Genomic DNA, 22,980 nt, shown 5'->3' on the forward strand with positions numbered 1-22,980 from the left:
ATGTTAGGGAATCTCTCTTTCCTCAAGTGTAGCCATACAAGATCACCTACTTTGTACACATGTTGCTTGCGATTTTTATTAGCCAAGACCTTATATCTCTGATTCACCTTCTCAATCCTTGCACGAATTTGAGCGTGTAGCTTCAACATAGCTTCGGCCTTTGCTTTAGCATCCACATGAACATACTCCCTTTTAGGAATAAGAATCAAATCCAAAGGCAGTCTTGGATTTACACCATACACAACTTCGAATGGAGAATGTTTAGTGGCATATGTAGGTGATCGTTTATAAGCGAATTCAGCATGAGCCAATTTAATATCCCAATCGTCTTTAGTACTGTTACTAACCAATCCTCTAAGTAAAGCACCAAGAGTACGATTAGTCACCTCTATTTGTCCATCTATTTGTGGATGGTGAGATGTACTAAAGCACAACTTTGTTCCAAGCAACTTCCACAACATTTTCCAAAAGTAGCTCATAAACTTGGTATCCCTATCACTCACAATAGTCTTTGGAACACCATGAAGCCTCACTATCTCTTGGAAATACAAAGTAACAACCTTAGAAGCATCATCAGTTCTGTGACATGGAAGGAAATGAGACATCTTCGAAAACCTGTCCACAACAACCATGATGGAGTGCTTCCCTTTTTGCGTTCTAGGTAGCCCCACTATGAAGTCCATAGACACATCATCCCATGGAAAATCCGGAACTGGCAGTGGTGTATACAACCCTTGATGGAATGTACTCTTAACCTTTTGACAACTTGCACACCTAGCCAACACCCCTTGAATATCACCTTGCATTTTCGGCCAATGGAAATGCTCTTGTAGAATAGCTAGTGTCTTAGTCACACCAAAATGTCCAGCAATGCCACCCCCATGAGCTTCTCTCACTAGCAGTTCCCTAATAGAGCAACTAGGGATACATAGCTGATTTCCTTTGAAAAGAAATCCATCTTGCAGTACATATGAACCCATAACACCCTTCAAACACCCTTCTATGATTGGTTGAAAGTCTACACCCCCCTTGTAGTACTCCTTGATGAGATCAAACCCAAGTAACCTCAAATTCAATACTCCAAGCAATGTATATCTTCTTGACAAAAAGCATCAGCCACAATGTTTGTTTTACCCTCTTTGTAATTGGAAGAAAATTGGAAAGATTGTAGGAATTCAACCCACATGGCATGGCGTGTATTCAATTTCTGTTGCCCATTGATATGCTTCAATGCTTCATGATCCGAGTGAAGTATAAAGTGACTAGGCCTCAAATAATGACTCCAATGATCCAATGCTCTCATAATGGCGTAGAACTCCTTATCATATATAGAGTAGTTCAACCTAGCTCCTCCCAGCTTTTCACTAAAATAGGCAATTGGTCGTTTACCTTGCACCAACACAACCCCTATTCCCACTCCACTTGTATCTCACTCGACCTCAAATGGTTGAGAGAAGTCTGGTAAGGCCAAAATAGGCGTGACACTCAATAACTTCTTCACCCTCTCGAAAGCTTCTTGTGTAGCCTCATTCCACTCGAACTTTCCCCTCTTAATACACTCGGTCATAGGAGCCAAAATACTACTAAAATGCTTCACAAACCTCCTATAAAACGATGCTAAACCATGGAAAGTCCTCACTTTAGTCACGCTAGTAGGAACTGGCCAAGTTTTGATAGCTTCAACCTTGGATGGATCCACGGACACCCCTTCCTTAGAGACAATGTAACCAAGGAAAGTAACACTAGGCACCAAGAAGGAACACTTCTCTAACTTATAGTTTCTTCTCCCTCAATACGCCAAACACATCCCTCAAGTGGTGTAATTGATCCTCCACACTCCTACTATACACCAAGATATCATCCAGATACACCACCTCAGATTTACCAATGAATGCCTCTCATTCATTAGCCTCATAAAGGTACTTGGTGCATTTGTCAATCCAAATGGCATTACAAGCCACTCATACAACCCCAACTTGGTTTTAAAAGCTTTCTTCCATTCGTCTCCCTCCCTCATTCTAATTTGATGGTATCCACTTCGAAGGTCAACCTTGGAAAACACAACAGAACCATATAGCTCGTCAAGCATGTCATCCAACTTAGGAATTGGAAATCTATATTTGATGGTAATGTTGTTTACAGCCCTCGAATCAGTACACATATGCCAAGTTCCATCTTTATTAGGCACTAATAGAGTAGGAACAACACAAGGGCTCATACTCTCCCTCACAAAGCCCCTCTCCATTAACTCTTCAATTTGGCGTTGCATCTCTTTGGTCTCTTATGGGTTGCACCTATAGGCAGCCTTGTTAGGTTGTGTAGCTCCAGGAACAAGGTCAATTTGATGCTCTAACCCCCTAATAGGCGGCAAGCCAGGTGGTAGATCTTCAGGGAAAACATCCCTAAACTCCTCCAACACTTCCTCTAGCTCCTTAGGAACTGTCGAGGTCCCTCTTTCTTCCTTGGACTCCTTTGAAAGTAGTAGGAAAGCTCTCCCCTCCTTAGTGAACTCCTCTACAATCTGCCTTTCATCTAATAACAAGCTTTGGTTTGGTTTTGTCGCATTAGTGAAGGGTTTTGAAGTTGTTTTCTTCTTCTAAATCGTGGCAATGTACACATTAGCCCTCCCATCAAACTTCACGAACCTGTCAAACTGCCAAGGCCTCCCTAGTATTATGTGACAAGCATCCATACTACACACATCACATAGTACTTCGTCTTGAAATTTACCAATAGAGAACGAGATAAGGGCTTGCTTAGTTTCCTTGATATCACATCCATCACTTAACCAATGCAGCTTATAGGGTTTGGGATGGGGTGTAGTTGGCCACTTCATCTTATCAATTAATGTTGTAGACACAACATTGGCGTAACTCCCAATGTCAATGATAAGTTCACAAAGTCAGTCTTTCACCAAGCATCTTGTTAAGAAACCACTCCCTTTGTGTATCAAGAGGCATCGGTTATGTATGTAAGGCTCTTCTCAGGATAAGTTGCTTCCCCACCATCATAGGCTCTTCTTCTAAGTCGGCCTCATAGTCATTGCCATCACATGCTCCTTCATCCTCCTCCTTTTCTTCCTCCATGGCTTCGGCATATGTTTCTTCAATCTCTTGAACATCCCTTAAGGTCATCACCCTATTGCTTGGGAAATCTTTAATCACATGTCCATAGCCCTTACACTTGAAGCAAATCCTTTTATCCTCCCCCGTGAGAGGGCCACTTGATTTTCGTTCATCCTTCTTGAATTTCTCGAACTTTGGGGTGAATTTGTTGGTATAACTACCCCCTTTATCTTCCACAACCTTGGAGAAAGGCTTAGTATAGGGTTTAGGGTTCGCAACCTTCATTCCCTTTGTATATTTTTCCACTTTCAAGGCCATGTTACACACCTCCTCAAACGTCCAATGTGGTCGGAGATCAACCTTCTTGGCTATGCGTCTTTCGAGGCCAGTGATGAACCTAGCTATCTTGTGCTCGGTCCGCTCCTCTAAGTCACACATAATGTTGAGCCACTCAAACTCATTGATGTACTCATCCACAGACAATGAGTTCTGCTTGAAAGCTTGCAACTTCAAGTACATATCTTGGACATAGTCACTGGGCAAGAAGCGCTTCTTCATGCGTTTCTTGAGTGATTCCCAAGACTCTAGCTTTGGCTTCCTTTCCCTCCGCCTCTTTCCCTTGAGATTTTCATACCACAAACTAGCATAATTTGTGAGTTTAAGGACAACCACCTTAAATCTTTTCCATATCATCAAAGTCCTTGTAGTCAAAGACTCGCTCCATCCTTTGTATCCACTCCAAGAATTTCTCGGGTTTCATGGCTCCATCAAACTCCGGCAAATCCAACCTCAAGCCCCTATCATCATCCCTGCCCCCTTGGTCACACCTACCTCCTTGATCAAGTGGCCTTGGAATCCTCTCTTCTGCCTCCTCTTCATCTCTTAGGCTACTCCTTCGACTCCTAGCAGGACTAAGAGTCCCGTCTCGACCCTGAGTAGTTGCACCACTCGGTCCATCCTTAGGCGTAGGACTTCGATCTCCCTATCCCTCAAGTCATTGGCCTGCTGCAACGTGAGTCCCCTAGGCATCCTCACCCTCTCATCCTCCTCATGGCTTGAATCCTCGTCCCCCATGAGAAGAAACGCGCTAACAACCCCACCAAAATCCTAGCAACACAAACGAACGCAAAAGCGATTCCCGTAGTAGCGGCGAGAGAAATGGGAGCAGCCTAAACCGTGAAAACGAGGTTGGCTCTATCGAAGTTCCTTACGTGTGGTTGATGTTCTTGATGAGATTGGTGGATCTTGCGATCTTTTTCTTTGTTCAATCACTCCTTAAGGGACGTATCTTTGATGGAATTTTACAAAAACTCTAAAATCTTGAAGGAAAGAATCGTTCTTGAACGTTTCTTGAAGGGTTTTCTCCTTCGAACAAAACTGCACCTCTCGATGGATGACGATGGCTGCTTGTTTTGTGTGGTTTTTTGATGAGTTGTGGGTGGATGTTTACGCAAGCTCTGATACCAAGATGATGTATTTGATTTAGGGGATCAAACACCAGTGCATAATTCGTGATAAGATAGCCACAACAAACAAGAATCACTCGAACTTATGGAGATAGCACGAGTTGTATGTCGATGATTCGAACAAGGATGGATAGAACTTAGTTTTGATTTCCTATAAAGAATTTAATCACCAAGGAAATAAACTAAGGGTTTGAAAGTATAAAGAATTTAATCACCAACTTTCAGAGATTTGATGAACACACAAAGTATTCGAAAACAAGAGAAAATAATCTAATTCAATATATGAAAACTCGAACTACATGTAATGTATTTATACTAGGTTAAATATGCTAACCCTAATAGGCTTAGGACAAATCCCTATGTCCTAGACTTTCTAGACTTTTGAATCATGTAAAATCCATCGTTTTAAGAATGTAGGCAAAACCATGATTCCTAATACAACTAGAAAACATTAAAGATATGAAGAGTTTTAATTGAACTCAACTAGCATGCACACCATGCACGTAGTCTACTATTCTTTCCCCATGCATGTGACCATGCACAACAACACCTTAGAACTAGTAAACCCCACGTATGAGCCAAATAAACAACCCCATTCAATTAGAGGGACCTTTAAAGCAAGTGCTAGCAATTGAGCATCCTCTAATGGATCATGTTCCAGATACATAATGTAACAAAGACAATAACAGTAGAACAATTTTCCAAGGTACCGCTGGTAACTTGGCGATCTTTGGCAAATATATCTCTCTCCGTTCATTTTGAAAACTCCAGAAGTCGTACACTCGTACACATTGAGATGGCTAACCAAGTTCACACTAAATTCACACTACATCGTGTATGCCTCATCATATGTGATCCTTTTTCGCTACCTGCTTTGAAAGTTCACCTAATCCTCAAGAAAAGGAACTTGAATTGAGTACGGTAAGAAATAGTTCATTTAATACTTTTTGGATTTAGGGACCACATCAGTTGATTCTTTGAAACGAAAACACTTGAATAATTAAAAGGTAATAAGTAAAGCAAGGACATAAATTTAACGAGGTCTGGCTCAACTCAAAGTCCACGTCTTCCACCATTTAGTCTATTAATCTACTTTGAAAAACAAAAGTAATAGATCTCAAACTAATTCGCCTTACTCTAGACGAACAGCTCACCCCACACCTAACTCTAGATATGCTGATTTTCGCACTGGAACCCACAAACGCTCTCTAACCACTAACCTCTTAGTGGTTTAATTACAACATAAGAATTTTCTCAAGAATGTTTTCACACAAAGCTAAGTAGAAGATATTGAAATCTTATGGTGCGCAGACAAAATAATGGAACGGTTCAACTGTTCTTTGAGGTGCTGATTTTCGCACTGGAATCCACAAAAGCTCTCCAATCACTAACCTCTCAGTCGTTTAATTACAAATACAAGAATTATCTCAATAATGTTTTCACACAAAGCTAAGTAGAATATATTGAAACCCTATGGTGCGCAGACAAAATAAGGGAACGGTTCAACTGTTCTTTGAGGTGCTCTTTGATTATCACTCGATTTTTCTCTAGAAGAGGCAGCAGCGAACAAGGAGGACATAATCAGTATTTATAGGCTTCATGTGAATGATTAAAGATAGCCAAGTATACAAAAAGTATCTTGCATTTTATCTTTTTTCCATAAATGAAACAAGTTAATATCCAAGATTTCCTAACGATTTCTCTCACCCAAAAACTCTGATTATGTTTTCTTGAGTTGCCACATATTTTTACCAAAATTACTTTAGAAAAGCATCTTCAATAATTTAGAAAATCATTTAAAACCACTAACACTAAATCAACTAAGTTGACCTGTTTCCTTGAGCTAGTAGTGTTATGAATACTAACCTAATTGATTCTCCTTATTCATAACACTACTGGTTCCCCATTAAAAATAGTCTAGTAATTTCCTACTTATTATGCACATAATAACGTAAAGATTAACAAGATTTACAATCTTCATTCATTTCATGCACTTCAAGACTTGATGTTTCCCTTGGAGATATCATGATCTTCATCGATTAGGGCTTGATTAAAATCCTACTCTTGGAAATAACTTGTTTGCTGCACAAAGGAACAGTAGATGTAATAGCCCAAGTTATTAAGCATGTGTAATCAACATTAGTTATGTTTAATAGTTTAACTAAGCTTTTATATCAATGAGAAAGTACTTGAGAATTATTATTTAAAGGTACTTATATTACAGGGAGTTTTATGAAATGAGATATTTTTAAGTTTTTGAAAAAAAAAAGAAAAAAACACATATGTATCTCCTCTCTTTCAGGGCTCAATAAGGAGTAGCCACAAATCTGAATTGTAATCAATTTCCCGTGCCTTTTTTGACAAATTAAAACCCAAATCCCTTCTTCACTCAAAACCCATTCACCATTCCTCCAATTATCTCAAGCTCGAAACTACCCATCGGAGTCACCTCTGGTTTTCTCTCTCTTCGAAGCCCTTCTCCTCTACTTTTGTGGTGCTGCTGCCGTTGCTTGTGTTGTCGCCGCCGGCGTTCTGCTGGTGTTGTTGGTGTTTCCGTCTAGTTTCATCTTCTATTCTACGTTGTTGTGCCAAGTGTTCTTTCTCTCTCCTCTGCTTCTGTGTTGCTGCTATCGTGATCTGTTATGCTGCTGTCGGTGCTCCGGCACCGTCGCTGCTGCTTTGCGATGGTGTTGATGTTTGTGTCCTCTTATCCTTCATCCTTTCTACTTCTTAGTGTACGAGTGAAGGTATTTAGTTCTACATCCAATTGTTTATTAGAAAAAATCAGTTGACATAAGGATTTGTTAAATTTAAAGATTGTATATTTACTCATTATTTAATGGATTGGATGAGGTTTATAATCTGTAAGTTAGTTTTTGAAATCGGATTTTAATAAGTCATATTTTTGAATATATTCTCTATAAATTAGAATGGGAAATATGGGAATTGATTGATTCAATTAAGGAAGATGATAACCATAGATATGAAGTTACTACTTATGGAACTAGTTTGGATTGAAACATAGAGTATTTGTTGGTTGGTTTAGGAAAATCAAATTATAAAGAGTTTGTTATGATGAGCTTACATGTCTACCATTGCTATCATAGAAGAGTTGAATTATAATGGACTTGGATATCCTAGGATAAGTTATGTTGGTTTTGAAGAAATAATTGGTTTATGGGTTCTTGATAGTTGGTGGGGAGACTCACTACTAATAATTGTTAATATTGTTATTGAGGTGAAAATTATGGAGCATAAGTTGTGTGGATAATTGAGGAAACTAATTATTGAGGATCAATTACGGTATGAAGGTGATGTTTGAAGATCAGATAAAGGTACACACATGTTCTTTCACCTTCAAACTTGGAAAAGGTCATTCATATGATTGTATGAATATTATGGGTTAAGTTCAACATGCTTTTATATCCTATAAACATAAATTGTTTTACAACGAGATTTTTGATTTATGAACCTAGGAAGTATGAATTCGATATCTTTTATGAACTTGATTTTGATCTAAACTAAGTTTGTATTCGAATTTGGAGCAAACAAACGGATTTTGGTCAAAGTATATATGTTTGACTTAATTAATGTAATGTATAACAAGAGACAAGTGATTTGCGATACAAGTTTTATATAATAATTACAAAGTATATGAATAAATGTGTATCAATGGTACGAGATTTTGATTATATATAGTCAATTAAAGTAAACTATGAATTTGAGTTATGAGAAAATATGGATTTGTGAAATTATTAATTATGATGGGGAAGAAACTGCAGCAGCAATGATGAACACATTATGGTATGTGTGTATTATGAAATGATGGGACATATATCCTGGGAACAAGTCTTGCAAGTAGTACAAGTTGATAGGGGAGACGTCCCCATGAGTTTAGAGTTAGTGATATAGTCCACTCTCTATTCGTATTCTTCCCCGAATATGTTATAACCTTATTAACGAGAGAAATTACAAAGTATTATATGTTTCCTGAAAGTTCATGTGGAAACTCCCGGTTATTTTTGTAAAAGCTTATGTATTCTACGAAGACTAAATGGTTTATGATATGAGTTTCCCAAGGTAATTGTATTTACTAAGGTAATTTTATACTAAGAGATATAATTCCAATGACATTTTCTGAATTATTGTATATGAATATAGATTTGGTGAAATTATATACAGGAAGTATATGTTTTCATACCAGGAAAGTATATTTTCTGTGAACGTATAATAAAGTGAGTTAAAACTATGGCGGGAGAACATTATTAAGTCTATATTTCATTTCAAGGAGGATCAAAGCTTTTATTATTGGGTTTTGATATACATTTCCAAGACCATATTAGGTATGGAAATTCTGAATGATATAAAATTGATTTTCATTTGTAATCATGTCTTATGGATATTTTTAATAAAGTTATCATCTAAAATATTAATAAGTACGAAACTAAGTTTAAGCCACGAAAGTGAATTTTGGTTGGATAGCGTGTGTACTCAGTTTTCCTTATTTAATTTATTCTTGGAACCTGTTCTGATGGGAGCAGAGTTTATTGTTAGTGATCTTACAGGTGTGTTCGAGGCTAAGAATGTATGAAAAGAAAGAGTTGGGTTATGAAACTATAATTAGATTTGTTATTCAGAGGTTATATTTAGGAGTATATATCCTTATTATTTGAGAATAGAATATTAAATTGTTTTGGGAACCGAGTAAGGTATTATGTAATTTGTAATATGTTATTTGGTTTTTAAAGATGATTTGTTCTGGGCCCTAACCCACAGGTCCAGGATCGTGTAAAAAGGTTAAGTTTCCACTACGAGTAAATATTCAATTCAAGGTTTATTAAATGTTGATTATGATTAATGAATCTTAAGTGTGATTATTTAGCAGCTCGAAAGTGCGGATTGTTACAGATGGTATCAGAGCATGTTTGTTTTAAAATTGCCGCGATTTTCATATCATGGCATATGAGTTTAAGAAAGATTTTCTGTATAGTTGGGAATTGAATTGGGTTATTAGTTAGTTGAAATTGAGGAATTGAAATTGAGAAATTGGAGGTTGAGTGTTGTGAAATTTGCAAATGTGAAATTTTTTATTGGCGTTTTAGATTTGAGTGGCTATAAGAAGAAGGTCGAATTATATTGATTGAGATTGTGTAAAGTTTGTAGTTGGAGTTTGTGATTATTGGGTTAGAGATCGAGCAATATTTTTTTTAGATATTAGAGTTCGGCTATGGATTCTTTTGGTATCAATTTTTGTGGAAATGTTTTCTTCGATGTACTTGTTTTGAAATGAATAATTAATGTTTTGTGTTTTCAAATTTTGAGGGCAAAATTTATTTTAAGGGTGGTAGAATGTAATAGCCCAAGTTTTTAAGCATGTTTAATCAAAGTTAGTTATGTTTAATAGTTTAACTAAGCTTTTATATCAATGAGAAAGTTGTTGAGAATTATTATTTAAAGGTACTTATATTACTGGGAGTTTTATGAAATGAGGTATTTTTAAGTTTTTGAAAAAAAAAGAAACAAAAACAAATATGTATCTCCTCTCTTTCGTGGCTTAATAAGGAGTAGCCACAAATCTGAATTATTGTTGTCAATTTCTCGTGCCTTCTTTGACAAATTAAAACCCCAAATCCCTTCTTCACTCAAAACCCATTCACCGTTCTTCCAATTCTCTCAAGCTCAGACCTCCCTGTCGGAGTTGTTACACCCTGATAATTCTCTCTTTTCAAAAATACCTTTTGATATAATTCTTAGAGAATTACCAAAGCATTATCGTCCGTGCGATAACGTATTCGCTTATTCAAAATTTTGCAGCAGAAAACAAATAACCAATCTTTAGCCTTTTATTATAAATTATTGATGCAAAAAATAAAGCATACTACTTTACACATTCTCTCCATTTCAGATTCCCAATGATGCACATCTGCAAACCTGTAATGTCAATGCATTAAAGAATCTGCTCACCAAAATGGGTCATCTCACGATCAATAAGGCAAACTCATGATCAAAATCACAAACAAAGCACATAATCAGCAAAGCTGAGTACTACATACTAAAACACAAGCATTCCTAACATGATACTAAATAAATAACATGCAGAGATAAATAATAATATAATCATATAACATTCTGCAGACAACTTTTACTGAACTAGACTCTAACCATCTTTTAATTACTCAAATAGAATAGTTATTGGACCTGAGTTGTCTTATATACTAATGCCTTCACTAGGAAGACGAAATACGGGAGCTACCACGTATTCCGAAAATGACCTGTGATATTGAGGAACCTTTGCTAAATTGTAATAGGGATGGTGATCAATCCATCTCCCGTCAAAAAGTCGTGGGCTACCACCATGTACCCCAACTCCTAATATCCAACTCTAGACGTGCACCAGTCTAAAGTCTATAACTGCCCTCGTTACACTTTACATTCTTTACAAGTTATTACTTGTTATGACACATATACAAACAACACATAAATACAAAGCAAACATGCACAACTGAACTTCTTCTATCTTAGGATTTAATATGTGATCACAACTTACAACCCAAGACTTACTTTCTTTTAATCTCAAACTTTCTTATTTGTTGAACCTGGCCAACAATCAAACTCACCTTTAAAAAGGCATAACTTATCAACTTACCAAATAAGGCCCACAATCCTCATAAAGAAGTGAATATAATACTTGTAAGGGAACACATGTTATAATAACATGATTTAATCTCTATAACATATATTAATTCCCCCATGTGAATTAATAAATAAAGTTCCCTTCCACATGCTTGCATCAATAATTACATACAAATATGACAATCTTTAACTCATAATAAATCTCAAAATCAACATGCTTGCACACAGGCATATAACATGTAAAAATCAATCAAACTAGAAATCACATATGAACTTATAAAGTTCCTATACATGATACTACAACTTTTTCTCCTTAAATCATGATACTAATCACATAGCACACAGATATGTACTTACCTTGTGTAAACTAGTCAGCAGGCCACTTTTAATTCTTTAAAAGTCTCCTACATAATATTCTCCGCCTAGAAATCAATATAAACTAAAATCAATACTCTTAAATAAAAAATAAGCAACTTTAAAATATTTAAAATCCCCTTTAAATATATTCAAAAGTTGATTTTTCTATCAAAACTTCAATTACTTGTAATTCCTAGCATAGTCTACCATACTAGTAATTAAAATTCTCAAAACTCCATTAATAAAATCCTTTCTAAAATTTTAGCAACTTTTAAAATCATAAAACCCTCTTTAAACATATGTAAACATGATTAAATTCATAATCTAAACCAATCTCATAGTCTACAATATGCTACTATAGTTTCCTAATAATTAACACCCTGAAAATCCATGCTTTAATGATTAAAACTTCAATCTAACAATAATAAACAAATCTGAATTTTTATTCTTATAATATATAATATATATGAATCAAGATTATTTATTAAAACCGTAAATAAAGATCAATAATCATGATTAACATTAAACTAAAGCATACAAACATAGTCTTTAATGGAATCTTGAGGAAGAAGAAAAGATATTAACCAACAAACGAAGAACCAAGAAAAAGGGTAAAGGCACCGAAAATAAGAGACACGCAGCAGCAGCACTCGACGCACCAATTGAGAAGTTGAAGGTTTTGTGACGTTTCTTGTTGAAGAAGAAACGTTACTTTAAGAAGAAGAAAGAAACAAGGAACTTGAAAGAGAGAGAAAAAGAAAACCGTGAAGGAAGAGAGAGAGAATGCCATGAGATTTGAGTGTGAGGAGAGAGAAATAATTCTTGGGTGGGGTAAAATAATTGGGTGTTAGGATATTTATAAGGAGCCTTCCTTTTGGGCTTAGGAAAAGGAGATTGGGCTCAATTAAAATTGATGATGAATAGGATAAATAAATTAGAACTCCTAACATCAATATGACTCCTCTTTCCTAATATACTTAGAATTTAAATTCCTCAAGTCCACTTAGACTTCTTTTCCAAGTCAAATTAGTATTTCAAACCTTTTTCAAAGCATGCCTAAATAAAATATTTTAAACTTTCTTAAATCCTTAAAATAATTTCATTTGACTTTTAAAATACACTAGTGGAAAAATAAGGAAGGACTGCGGTCAAAACAGCCCTAAGGGATGTGTTTTTTGCCAGCAACCCTTTCTGTAGCAGCCCTTTAATTTAAAAGAAGGGCTGCGGTCTTTGACCGCAACCCTTCACAATGAAGGCTTGCGGTTTAGGCTCAAAATCGTAGCCCTTCCAATATGGAAGGGCAGCGGTTTGGGGCTTACAACGCAACCCTTCTTTGTACAAAGGTATGCAGATTTGACCAAAACCGCAGCCCTTTTGACCTAACAAAATTGTATTTTTTTACCTCTAAATATATTAAGAAATTTACAACCTATACTGTAATATTGAAATGCCAAGAACATCACATTGGAATAAACTGCAAATAATATATCAAGAAAACTGTAATATTGAAATGCCAAGAACATCACATTGGAATAAATTGCAAATAATATGTCAAGAAATTAATTACAGTCGAAAAAAGCGCTTAACATATAAATTACAAAAAAAAATGAAAAACGCAAATTATTTGTTGTTGGTGCGCGCGAGTAAATTGCGCAAGGGCCAAAAAATTTTGAAAACAGTGAATTTAAACACGCCCTTCTCTGGATCCAGATTCTGGCAACATCGACGTCGACTTCGGTTGTTTGTGTTGTTCCTCGCCCCCATCAACCACCAAGCAAACGCGATGAATTCAAACACGCAAACCTTAGAATCCTTCACTGCTACTCTCTCTCATCCCTTCCTCATCTTCTCCTTCTTGTCACGCGCAAACCCTAAAACCCTAGAAATTAATTAGTAATGGTGACATTATTAATGATTCATTGATTTGCAAAGTAAAGAGCTCAAAAAGCTCGAGCAAGACATGTGTTAAGGGTTAGGCGTGAATCATCGAATTCACGTGATGATTTCGAGAAGGTGTTTCAAGGAGGGTGAGAGAGAAGAAGGAGAAGGGGGAAAGGAGAAGGGAGAAGGGAAAAGGGTGAGAGGGAAGGGATGAGGCGTGAGAGAGAAAAGGGAGAAGGAGGCATGAGATTGTAGTGTGTTTAGGGTTAGGCCTGATAATGGTGTTTAAAGTTAGGCGTGAGAATTGTGTTATAAGGCCCGCAAAATTCTAATAAAAATCATAAAAAAAGCCCATAAAGGGCTGAGGTTTCCGGCTAACCGCAACCCTTCACTCAAAGGCTTACGGTGTTTGGGCTAAACCGCAGCCCTTCGTATCAAAAGGGCTGCGTTTTCTGGATCACCGTAGGCCTTTGGCTTAAGGGTTGCGTTTTCTAAAAAACGCAGCCCTTAAAGCGCAGCCCTTCCAGTTTTTTCCTCTAGTGATAGTCAACCTTTTTAAATAGTCAAATCAATTCTAAATTATGTTTAAATATAAATACTAAAATATATTTATAAAATCCTTTAAAATTATGGGGGATTACAATCTATCCCCCTGAAAAGAAGTTTCGTCATGAAACTTGACACGAAAACTCACAAACTTTCAAAAGTTTGAACTCAACTTTTCAAAAGTTTAAAAAGAATTGTGCCACTTGTGCACACTTTTTCTAACTTAAAACACTTGTGTTACTTATGAACACATTTTATTATGCGGAGAATCTACTTCTTTTGCACTAACATGTGCAAATTGCCCAACGTAGGCATACATATGCATGAAAATCTCATAAAATAGACAAAAAGCGCGAAATTTATCGCATTCTATCCCCCTTAAAGAAAACGAGTTACGCCCTCGTAACTCTTTGATGAGAAAAGGGTGTGAGTTATTCTTCTGTAGTGTTCAGGATGTGAGTAAGGAAGTCGAAGTAAAGCTTGAGGATGTTCCAATTGTGAATGAGTTTATGGATGTGTTCTCGAGTGAAATTTCAGGTATGCTACTTGTTAGAGCTGTTGAATTCACCATAGATTTAGTTCCTGGAACTCCACCTATATCTAAGGCACCCTATAGAATGGCACCTCCTGAGATGAGTGAGCTGAAAATGCAATTGCAAGAACTACTAGATAAAGGTTATATTAGGCCTAGTGCATCACCTTGGGGAGCTCCTATGTTGTTTGTGAAGAAAAAGGATGGTACGCATGAGGCTATGTATTGATCATAGGGAGTTGAATAATGTAACCATAAAAAACAAATATCCTTTGCCTAGAATAGATGACCTATTCGACCAGTTGAATGGAGCGAGTGTGTTCTCAAAGTCTGACTTACGTTCAGGATATCACCGATTGAGGATAGCTGATAAGGATGTACCTAAGACTGCCTTTAGGTTAACCAATGCTCCTGCTATATTTATAGATTTAATGAATAGGATCTTTCATGAGTTTTTAGATAAGTTTGTGGTGGTTTTCATTGATGACATACTATTATATTCTATGAATAAAGCTGAGCATGATGAGCACTTGAGGATCATTTTGGAGACATTGAGGAAAAACCAATTATATGCTAAGTTCTCTATGTGTGAGTTCTGTTTGGAGAAAGTAGCATTTTTGGTTCACTATGTGTCTAAGGAAGGAGTCTCAGTAGATCCTGCTAAGATTCAAGTTGTGAGTGAGTGGCCAACTCCAAAGAGCGTGTCAGATATCAGAAGTTTCCTAGGTCTAGCTGGCTATTATAGGAGATTTGTGAGAGATTTTTCGAAGATAGCAAGACTTATGACCAACTTGATGAAAAAGGAGTAAAACTTTGAGTGGAGTGAAAAGTGTGAAGAAGCCTTTTAGATTTTGTAAGACCGTTTAACCTCTGCACCTGTTTTGACCCTGCCTGATGGGAATGAGGGATTTGAGGTGTGTAGTGATGCTTCGAAGAATGGTCTAGGATGTGTGTTACAACAGAATGAGAAGGTAATTGCGTATGCGTCGCGTTAATTGAAACCTTATGAGGTTAATTATCCTACCCATGACTTAGAGTTAGCTGCCATAGTGTTTGCATTGAAGATTTGGAGACATTACCTCTATGGAGCGACTTGTAAGATATTCATAGACCATAAGAGCTTGAAGTACATTTTCACCCAAAAAGAACTGAATATGAGGCAAAGAAAATGGCTAGAATTGATTAAGGATTATGACCTAGACATTCAGTATCATGAGGGGAAAGCCAATGTGGTTGCTAATGCCTTGAGTAGAAAATCGAGTCATAGCTTGAGTGCCTTGATAGTCCCTGAGGAGTTGTGTCGAGATATGCAAAGGTTGAGCCTAGAAATCTTAAATCCTAGGGAAAGTGAGGCAAGACTTAGTACTCTATCTTTGGGTTTGTCAGTTTTTGATGAGATCATAAGAGACCCATGGGGAAGGTTCAATCTTTAGAGGTTCCTGGATGAAAGTAGGATTCTATTTCTATGGACTTTATGACTGCCTTACCTAAGACAAGGAGTGGAAATTACACTATTTGGGTTATTGTGGATAGATTTACCAAATATGTTGTGTTCACACCTATTAAGGAGACATGGAAAAAGAAGCAGCTCGCTAAGACTTATATTAGGCATGTGGTGAGACTACATGGAGTTCCAAAGGATATCATTTCTGACCGTGACTCTAGGTGATGCAGGAGCATCTAGCTTAAGCAACCAAGGTCTTCTTCTACATGATCAAAAGGAGAACATGGTGAAAGAGGTTCAATTTCTTAGCCTAACTAGCTCGGTTTATTCTAAAACCTTACTTAACCACCTTGATTAGGCTAATCCTTTGTTAATCTCTACTTAAACAAGATTAACTAATACTAATGACACTTTAATCATCATTATGTATTGGTAATCAAGTTTAGTAAGTGATTAGTAGCCTAATTACATACTTAAGTTATGTTAATCATGCTTTAAGAGCTAAGCTAGTTTAGCTTCATTGTAATCCGGTTCTAAGCAAGCTTAGGAAGGTATTTTTGCTGCTTTTGGTTGCCACCTCCAGCTGAATTGAAGTCTTGGGAAGTGTACTAAGCCATGTGAAGTTCACATGGGTGAAAGAAGCCTTAACAAGTGAAGGGAGGATGCTTCATGCTAAGGAATGCTGCTGCCCAGCTCCAGCGTCCAGATTAGCTTCTTTTGAAGCTTTTGGGCAGCAATGATTTGTGCTGCAAATGGTACAAGCTTTTGAGGAGTTATAGTTTAATATGTTTACTTTAGTATTCCATTGGTAGTTCTTCTGTTTTGTAACTTCCAATAGGGAACTAAGCTAGTTTTTAGAAAGTGTGCTGGAAAGATTGTAATTTCTGTTTCATGTTTTTATTAGCTTAGTTGGCATAGCTAAAGAAGTCCAAATCAGCCGAAATTTGGACACAAGGTAGATATATGTTAGCTTTGCATTCCTTTTGGAATTAAGTCATTTGAATGAAAATTGAAGCTTTTATGCTTGAAACATTAAGCTGTGTGCTTATTGTTTTCCGGTCAGTTTAGACCATTCTCAAATCTTTGCTTAATTCTATCACTTAATCGTTGAATTAGTGATTGAAACTCAAAGTGGATGCAAGTTAGAAGCTTATTGTTATAACTTGATCTTAGATTGGTGGTATTTGGTTAGTGAAAGTGGTGGTTGTTCAATCTAATTGAACCGGTTTGTAACAAACACTTATGTTCTCTTTCTTTGTTCTTGTTTACCTTTGAATGCTCTTGTATCTTAATCAATATGTATCATTTGGTATCAGAGCTGTAGGTTGATTAAGAGCATTCTAATTCATCCCCTAAACACATTAAACACACAAACAAAACCCAAACACAATCCCCCCCAAAACCGAACCTATTCTAAGCCCAAACACACTTCTTTTCTTCTTTCTAGCCTAACTTTCATTGAGGTTGAATCAATCATGAGTGGAGGTGAAGAAAATCAGTTTAAAAGAGGTATGAATTGATGAAGCAAGGTTGGTGGGATGGAGAATCAAAAGCCACTTTGAGTGAAAAATGGCTAATTTGATGACTGTGTAGAGAAGGGTATAGAGGCCTTTAAGGAGGTAATGTGGAGGATGAAGGTGTAGCTTATGATAGTAGTGAGGAGGTTCTTTCTGAATCTTCAAGAACTAGGAGAAAACCACAAAAGAAAGATGATTTTAGAGACATTAAGTTAGAAGTTCCTGAGTTTGATGGAAACCTTAATCCAGATGCTTATTTGGAGTGGGTTTCAAGGTGTGAGAGATCTTTGAACTTAAGGAGTATGATGATGTTAAATCTTTCAAGGTTGCTGTAGCTAAGCTAAAGGGGTATGCATCCCTTTGGTGGGAGAATGTTGTATTAGCTAGGAATAGAAAACAAAAGCCTAAAATCAAGAGTTGGAGTAAGCTTAAAAAGAAAATGAGGGAGAAGTTTTTACCATCTACTTACACCCTTGATTTGTATAACAATTGGCCGAATTACTCAAGACCATAAAGGGGTAGAACATTACATCCATGAGTTTGAAAAGTTGTTAATGAAATTGGATGTACAAGAGAGAGAGAGCAAACAATGTCTAGATTTCTAGGAGGCTTAGAAAAAGACATTAGAGGAAGGTGGAGTTACATCCTTATTCTACCTTAGATGAACTCTTTAAGTTAGCTCTTAAAGTTGAAAAACACATTAAGGAGAAGAAGAAGAAACCTTTTGTGAAGGGAACTACCTATCCTAGGGAGTTTCTAATGTTAACAACACCATACACATCTCCTTACACCCTAAAGTGATGGTTGAAAGGTGTTGATAAAGGGAAGAAAGTAGTGGATGAAACCTCAAAAAAATCTGATGTAAGTGCTTTAAGTGTCATGGTTATGGTCATTATCAAGCTCAATGTCCTAATAAAAGAGTAATGACTTTAATTGACATTAAAAACATTGAAGAATCACTTGAACATGAAGGAGACCATGAAGAGGAAGCTCGAAGAAGAGGCCGAAATGTGAAGATGCTTTGGAGGTTGGAGAGGTGACTCAAGGTGATCATTTAAGCCTTGTTTTAAGAAGAGTTCTTCATGCCAAAGAAGCTGAATTGGTTCCTTCTCAAAGGGATCAAATCTTTCAAACAAAAGCTTGATTGGAGGGAAGATATGTTCGATGATCATTGATGGAGGAGCTGCACTAATGTCGCTCATCTTCTATGGTGGACAAGCTCAATCATGCTACTTTCTCACATCCAAAACCATATAAGCTTCATTGGCTTAATGATGGCAATTGTGTGGAGGTAACAAAACAAGCTTTAATTAGCTTTTCTTTTGGTGATTCTTATAAGATGAAGTTTTATGTGATGTATTACCTATGGATGCATGTCATGTACTCTTAGGTAGACCTTGGCAATCTGATAAAGAAGCCTTACATAATGGTAGGACTAATACATACACTTTCATGCATAATAAGAGAAAAATTGTGCTTAGTCCTAGTCCATGGCCGAATACTTTAAAACCAAAACAACACCACCTAAAACACAAAAAAAAAACCTTAATCCTTTCTAAACCACAACTTGACAAAGCTGTAGAAAAGGGGAAGGTTATGTATTTGTTGTTGTTATTGGATGAAAATGATGAGAATTTTGATGAAGTGCACGAAATGGTAAGCCTTTAGTGAAGGAGTTTGGTGATGTCTTTCCTATTGATCTTCCATGTGGTTTGACAAATGCTCCTAGTACTTTCATGAGACTTATGCACGAGGTACTCAGGCTCTTCATTGGTATCTTTGTTGTTGTTTATTTTGGTGATATTCTTGTGTATAGTCAAAGTGAACAGGAACATCTAGTGTGGTTACATCTAAGGAAGAAAATATTTCATACAAGGAAGAAGAACAAGCTAATGCCACGAAGTGATGGTCCTTTCAAAGTGCTAGAGAAGATCAACAACAATGCATACAAGATAGAATTGCCAGATGAAATGGGAAACATCTCTGCTACATTTAATATTGGTGATTTAGCTCCATATCTTGCAGAAGATTTTGAATTACAAGAAGACCTTTTCGAACCTGAGGAGAATGATGCAGGAGCATCTAGCTTAACATCAAGGTCTTCTTCTACATGATCAAAAGGAGAACATGGTGAAAGAGGTTCAATTTCTTAGCCTAACTAGCTCGGTTTATTCTAAAACCTTACTTAAGCACCTTGATTAGGCTAATCCTTTGTTAATCTCTACTTAAACAAGATTAACTAATACTAATGACACTTTAATCATCATTATGTATTGGTAATCAAGTTTAGTAAGTGATTAGTAGCCTAATTACATACTTAAGTTATGTTAATCATGCTTTAAGAGCTAAGCTAGTTTAGCTTCATTGTAATCCGGTTCTAAGCAAGCTTAGGAAGGTATTTTTGCTGCTTTTGGTTGCCACCTCCAGCTGAATTGAAGTCTTGGGGAAGTGTACTAAGCCATGTGAAGTTCACATGGGTGAAAGAAGCCTTAACAAGTGAAGGGAGATGCTTCATGCTAAGGAATGCTGCTGCCCAGCTCCAGCGTCCAGATTAGCTTCTTTTTGAAGCTTTTGGGCAGCAATGATTTGTGCTGCAAATGGTACAAGCTTTTGAGGAGTTATAGTTTAATATGTTTACTTTAGTATTCCATTGGTAGTTCTTCTGTTTTGTAACTTCCAATAGGGAACTAAGCTAGTTTTTAGAAAGTGTGCTGGAAAGATTGTAATTTCTGTTTCATGTTTTTTATTAGCTTAGTTGGCATAGCTAAGGAAGTCCAAATCAGCCGAAATTTGGACACAAGGTAGATATATGTATTAGCTTTGCATTCCGTTTGGAATTAAGTCATTTGAATGAAAATTGAAGCTTTTATGCTTGAAACATTAAGCTGTGTGCTTATTGTATTTCCGGTCACTTTAGACCATTCTCAAATCTTTGCTTAATTCTATCATTTAATCGTTGAATTAGTGATTGAAACTCAAACTGGATGCAAGTTAGAAGCTTATTGTTATAACTTGATCTTAGATTGGTGGTATTTGGTTAGTGAAAGTGGTGGTTGTTCAATCTAATTGAACCGGTTTGTAACAAACAACTTATGTTCTCTTTCTTTGTTCTTGTTTAATCTTTTGAATGCTCTTGTTATCTTAATCAATATGTATCACTAGGTTTCTTTCGAAATTTTGGGAAAAGGTCCAACTAAATCTTGTGACAACATTGAAGATGAGTACAACCTTTCACCCTGCGACTGATGGTCAGACTGAGAGGACTAACCAGACCATGGAGGATATGTTGAGAGCTTGTTCTATTGACTTTCAAGATAGTTGGGAGGACCAATTAGACCTGATTATGTTTTCTTATAATAATAATTAGCATGCGAGCATTAAGATGGCACCTTTTGAGGCTTTATATTGACGGAAATGTAGAAGTCCCATTTGTTGGAACGACTTTAGTGAAAATATAGTCTTGGGAACAGAGTTTATTGAGGAAACTATCAAGAACGTTAGACTAATTCAGGCTAGAATCCAAGCTGTGCAAGATAGGCAGAAGAGTTATGCTGACTTGAAGCGACACGAGGATGAGTTCGCCATAGGTGATAAGGTGTTCTTGAAAGTATCACCCACTAAGGGCGTCATGAGATTTGGGAAAAAGGGCAAGTTAAGTGCTAAGTATATAGGCCCATATGAGATTTTAGAGCGAATTGGAAAAGTAGCTTATAGATTGGCATTGCCAATGGAGTTTAAGAAGATGCATGACGTGTTCCATGTTTCCCAACTTAAGCGTTATATCCTTGATGAGCCTCATGTCCTAGAGCCTGAACAAATTCAGATCAATAGTAGCCTCACATATGAGGAAAGACCTGTCAAGATTCTCGACAAGAAAGTGCGTAAAACACGCAATAAGGACGTCCACATCGTGAAGGTACTTTGGTCTAACCACGAGTCTGAAGTGGCAATGTGGGAAGACGAAGCTGATATGAGAAAAAAGTATCTAGACTTATTCCTTTCTATAGGAGGTCAATTTTCCCAAAGGGTTTCTCAACACTACCTTTGTAATCTCACATTCGATATTGGCCTTGTAAAGACTTAACAAGTTCATCCCATGAATCACATTTGCGAACCTGTAATGTCAATGCATTAGAGAATCTGCTCACGAAAATGGGTCATCACAGGATCAATAAGGCAAAGCCATGATCACAATCACAAACAAAACACGTAATCAACAAAGCTGAGTACTACATACTAAAACATAAGCATTCCAAACATGATACTAAATAAATAACATGCAGGGATAAATAATAATATAATCATATAACATTCTGCAGACAACTTTTACTGAACTAGACTTTAACCATCTTTTAATTACTTAAATGGAATAGTTATTGGACCTGAAATGTCTTATATACTAATGCCTTCAATAGAAAGACGAAATACGGGAGCTACCACGTATTCCAGAAATGACCTGCGATATCAAGGAACCTTTGCTAACTTGTAATAGGGATGGTGATCAATCCATCTGCCATAAAAAAGCTATGGGCTACCACCATGTACCCCAACTCCTAAGGTCCTACTCTAGATGTGCACCAGACTAAAGTCTATAACTGTCCTCATTACACTTTACATTCTTTACAAGTTATTACTTGTTATGACACACATACAAACAACATAGAAATACAAAGCAAACATGCACAACTGAACTTCTTTTATCTTAGGATTTAATAAGTGATCACAACTTACAACCCAAGACTTACTTTCTTTTAATCTCAAACTTTATTATTTGTTGAACCTAGCCAACAATCAAACTTACCTTTAAACAAAACTTATCAACTTACCAAATAAGGCCCACAGTCCTTATAAAGAATTGAAAATAATACTTGTAAGGGAACACATGAATAACATGATTCAATCACTATAACAAATATTAATTCCCCTATGTGAATTAATAAATAAAGTTCCCTTCCACATGCTTGCATCAATAGTTCCATACAAACATGACAATCTTTAACTCATAATAAATCTCAAATTCAACATGCTTGCACACAGGCATAAAACATGTAAAAATCAGTCAAACTAGAAATCACATATGAACTTATAAATTTCCTATCACTAGTAGAATAATTACTTATTGTTGTGGTAGTATTGCTGCGGTTTTACCCATACGCAGCAATATATCACGTAAAAAGAAAAGAAAAACATAAAATAAACATATTGCTGCGGTTTCGGCTAGAAACCGCAGCAATATATGTCAACGTGAAAATTTTCAAACTTAAGTTGACTTTTTGACCAGCTGTATTGCTGCGGCTTTCAGTCAAAACTGCAACAATATATTAAAATATTAGTTTTTTTTATTAATATTTGAACCTATTGCTGCGGTTCCAACAACAATGGTTCCATATTCATCTAGTTTGTTTCTAAACACCCACTTTAAGCCAATTACTTTTTGTTGTTTAGATGAGGGAACTAGATGCCGTACCTTGTTTCTTTCTAACTCATTTAATTCGGCTTGCATTGCAGTAATCCAATCTGAGTCAGTTAAGGCTTCTTC

The sequence above is a fragment of the Beta vulgaris genome, chromosome 2 (genome assembly GCF_026745355.1).
Source record: "Beta vulgaris subsp. vulgaris cultivar EL10 chromosome 2, EL10.2, whole genome shotgun sequence".
NCBI lineage: Eukaryota > Viridiplantae > Streptophyta > Magnoliopsida > Caryophyllales > Amaranthaceae > Beta > Beta vulgaris.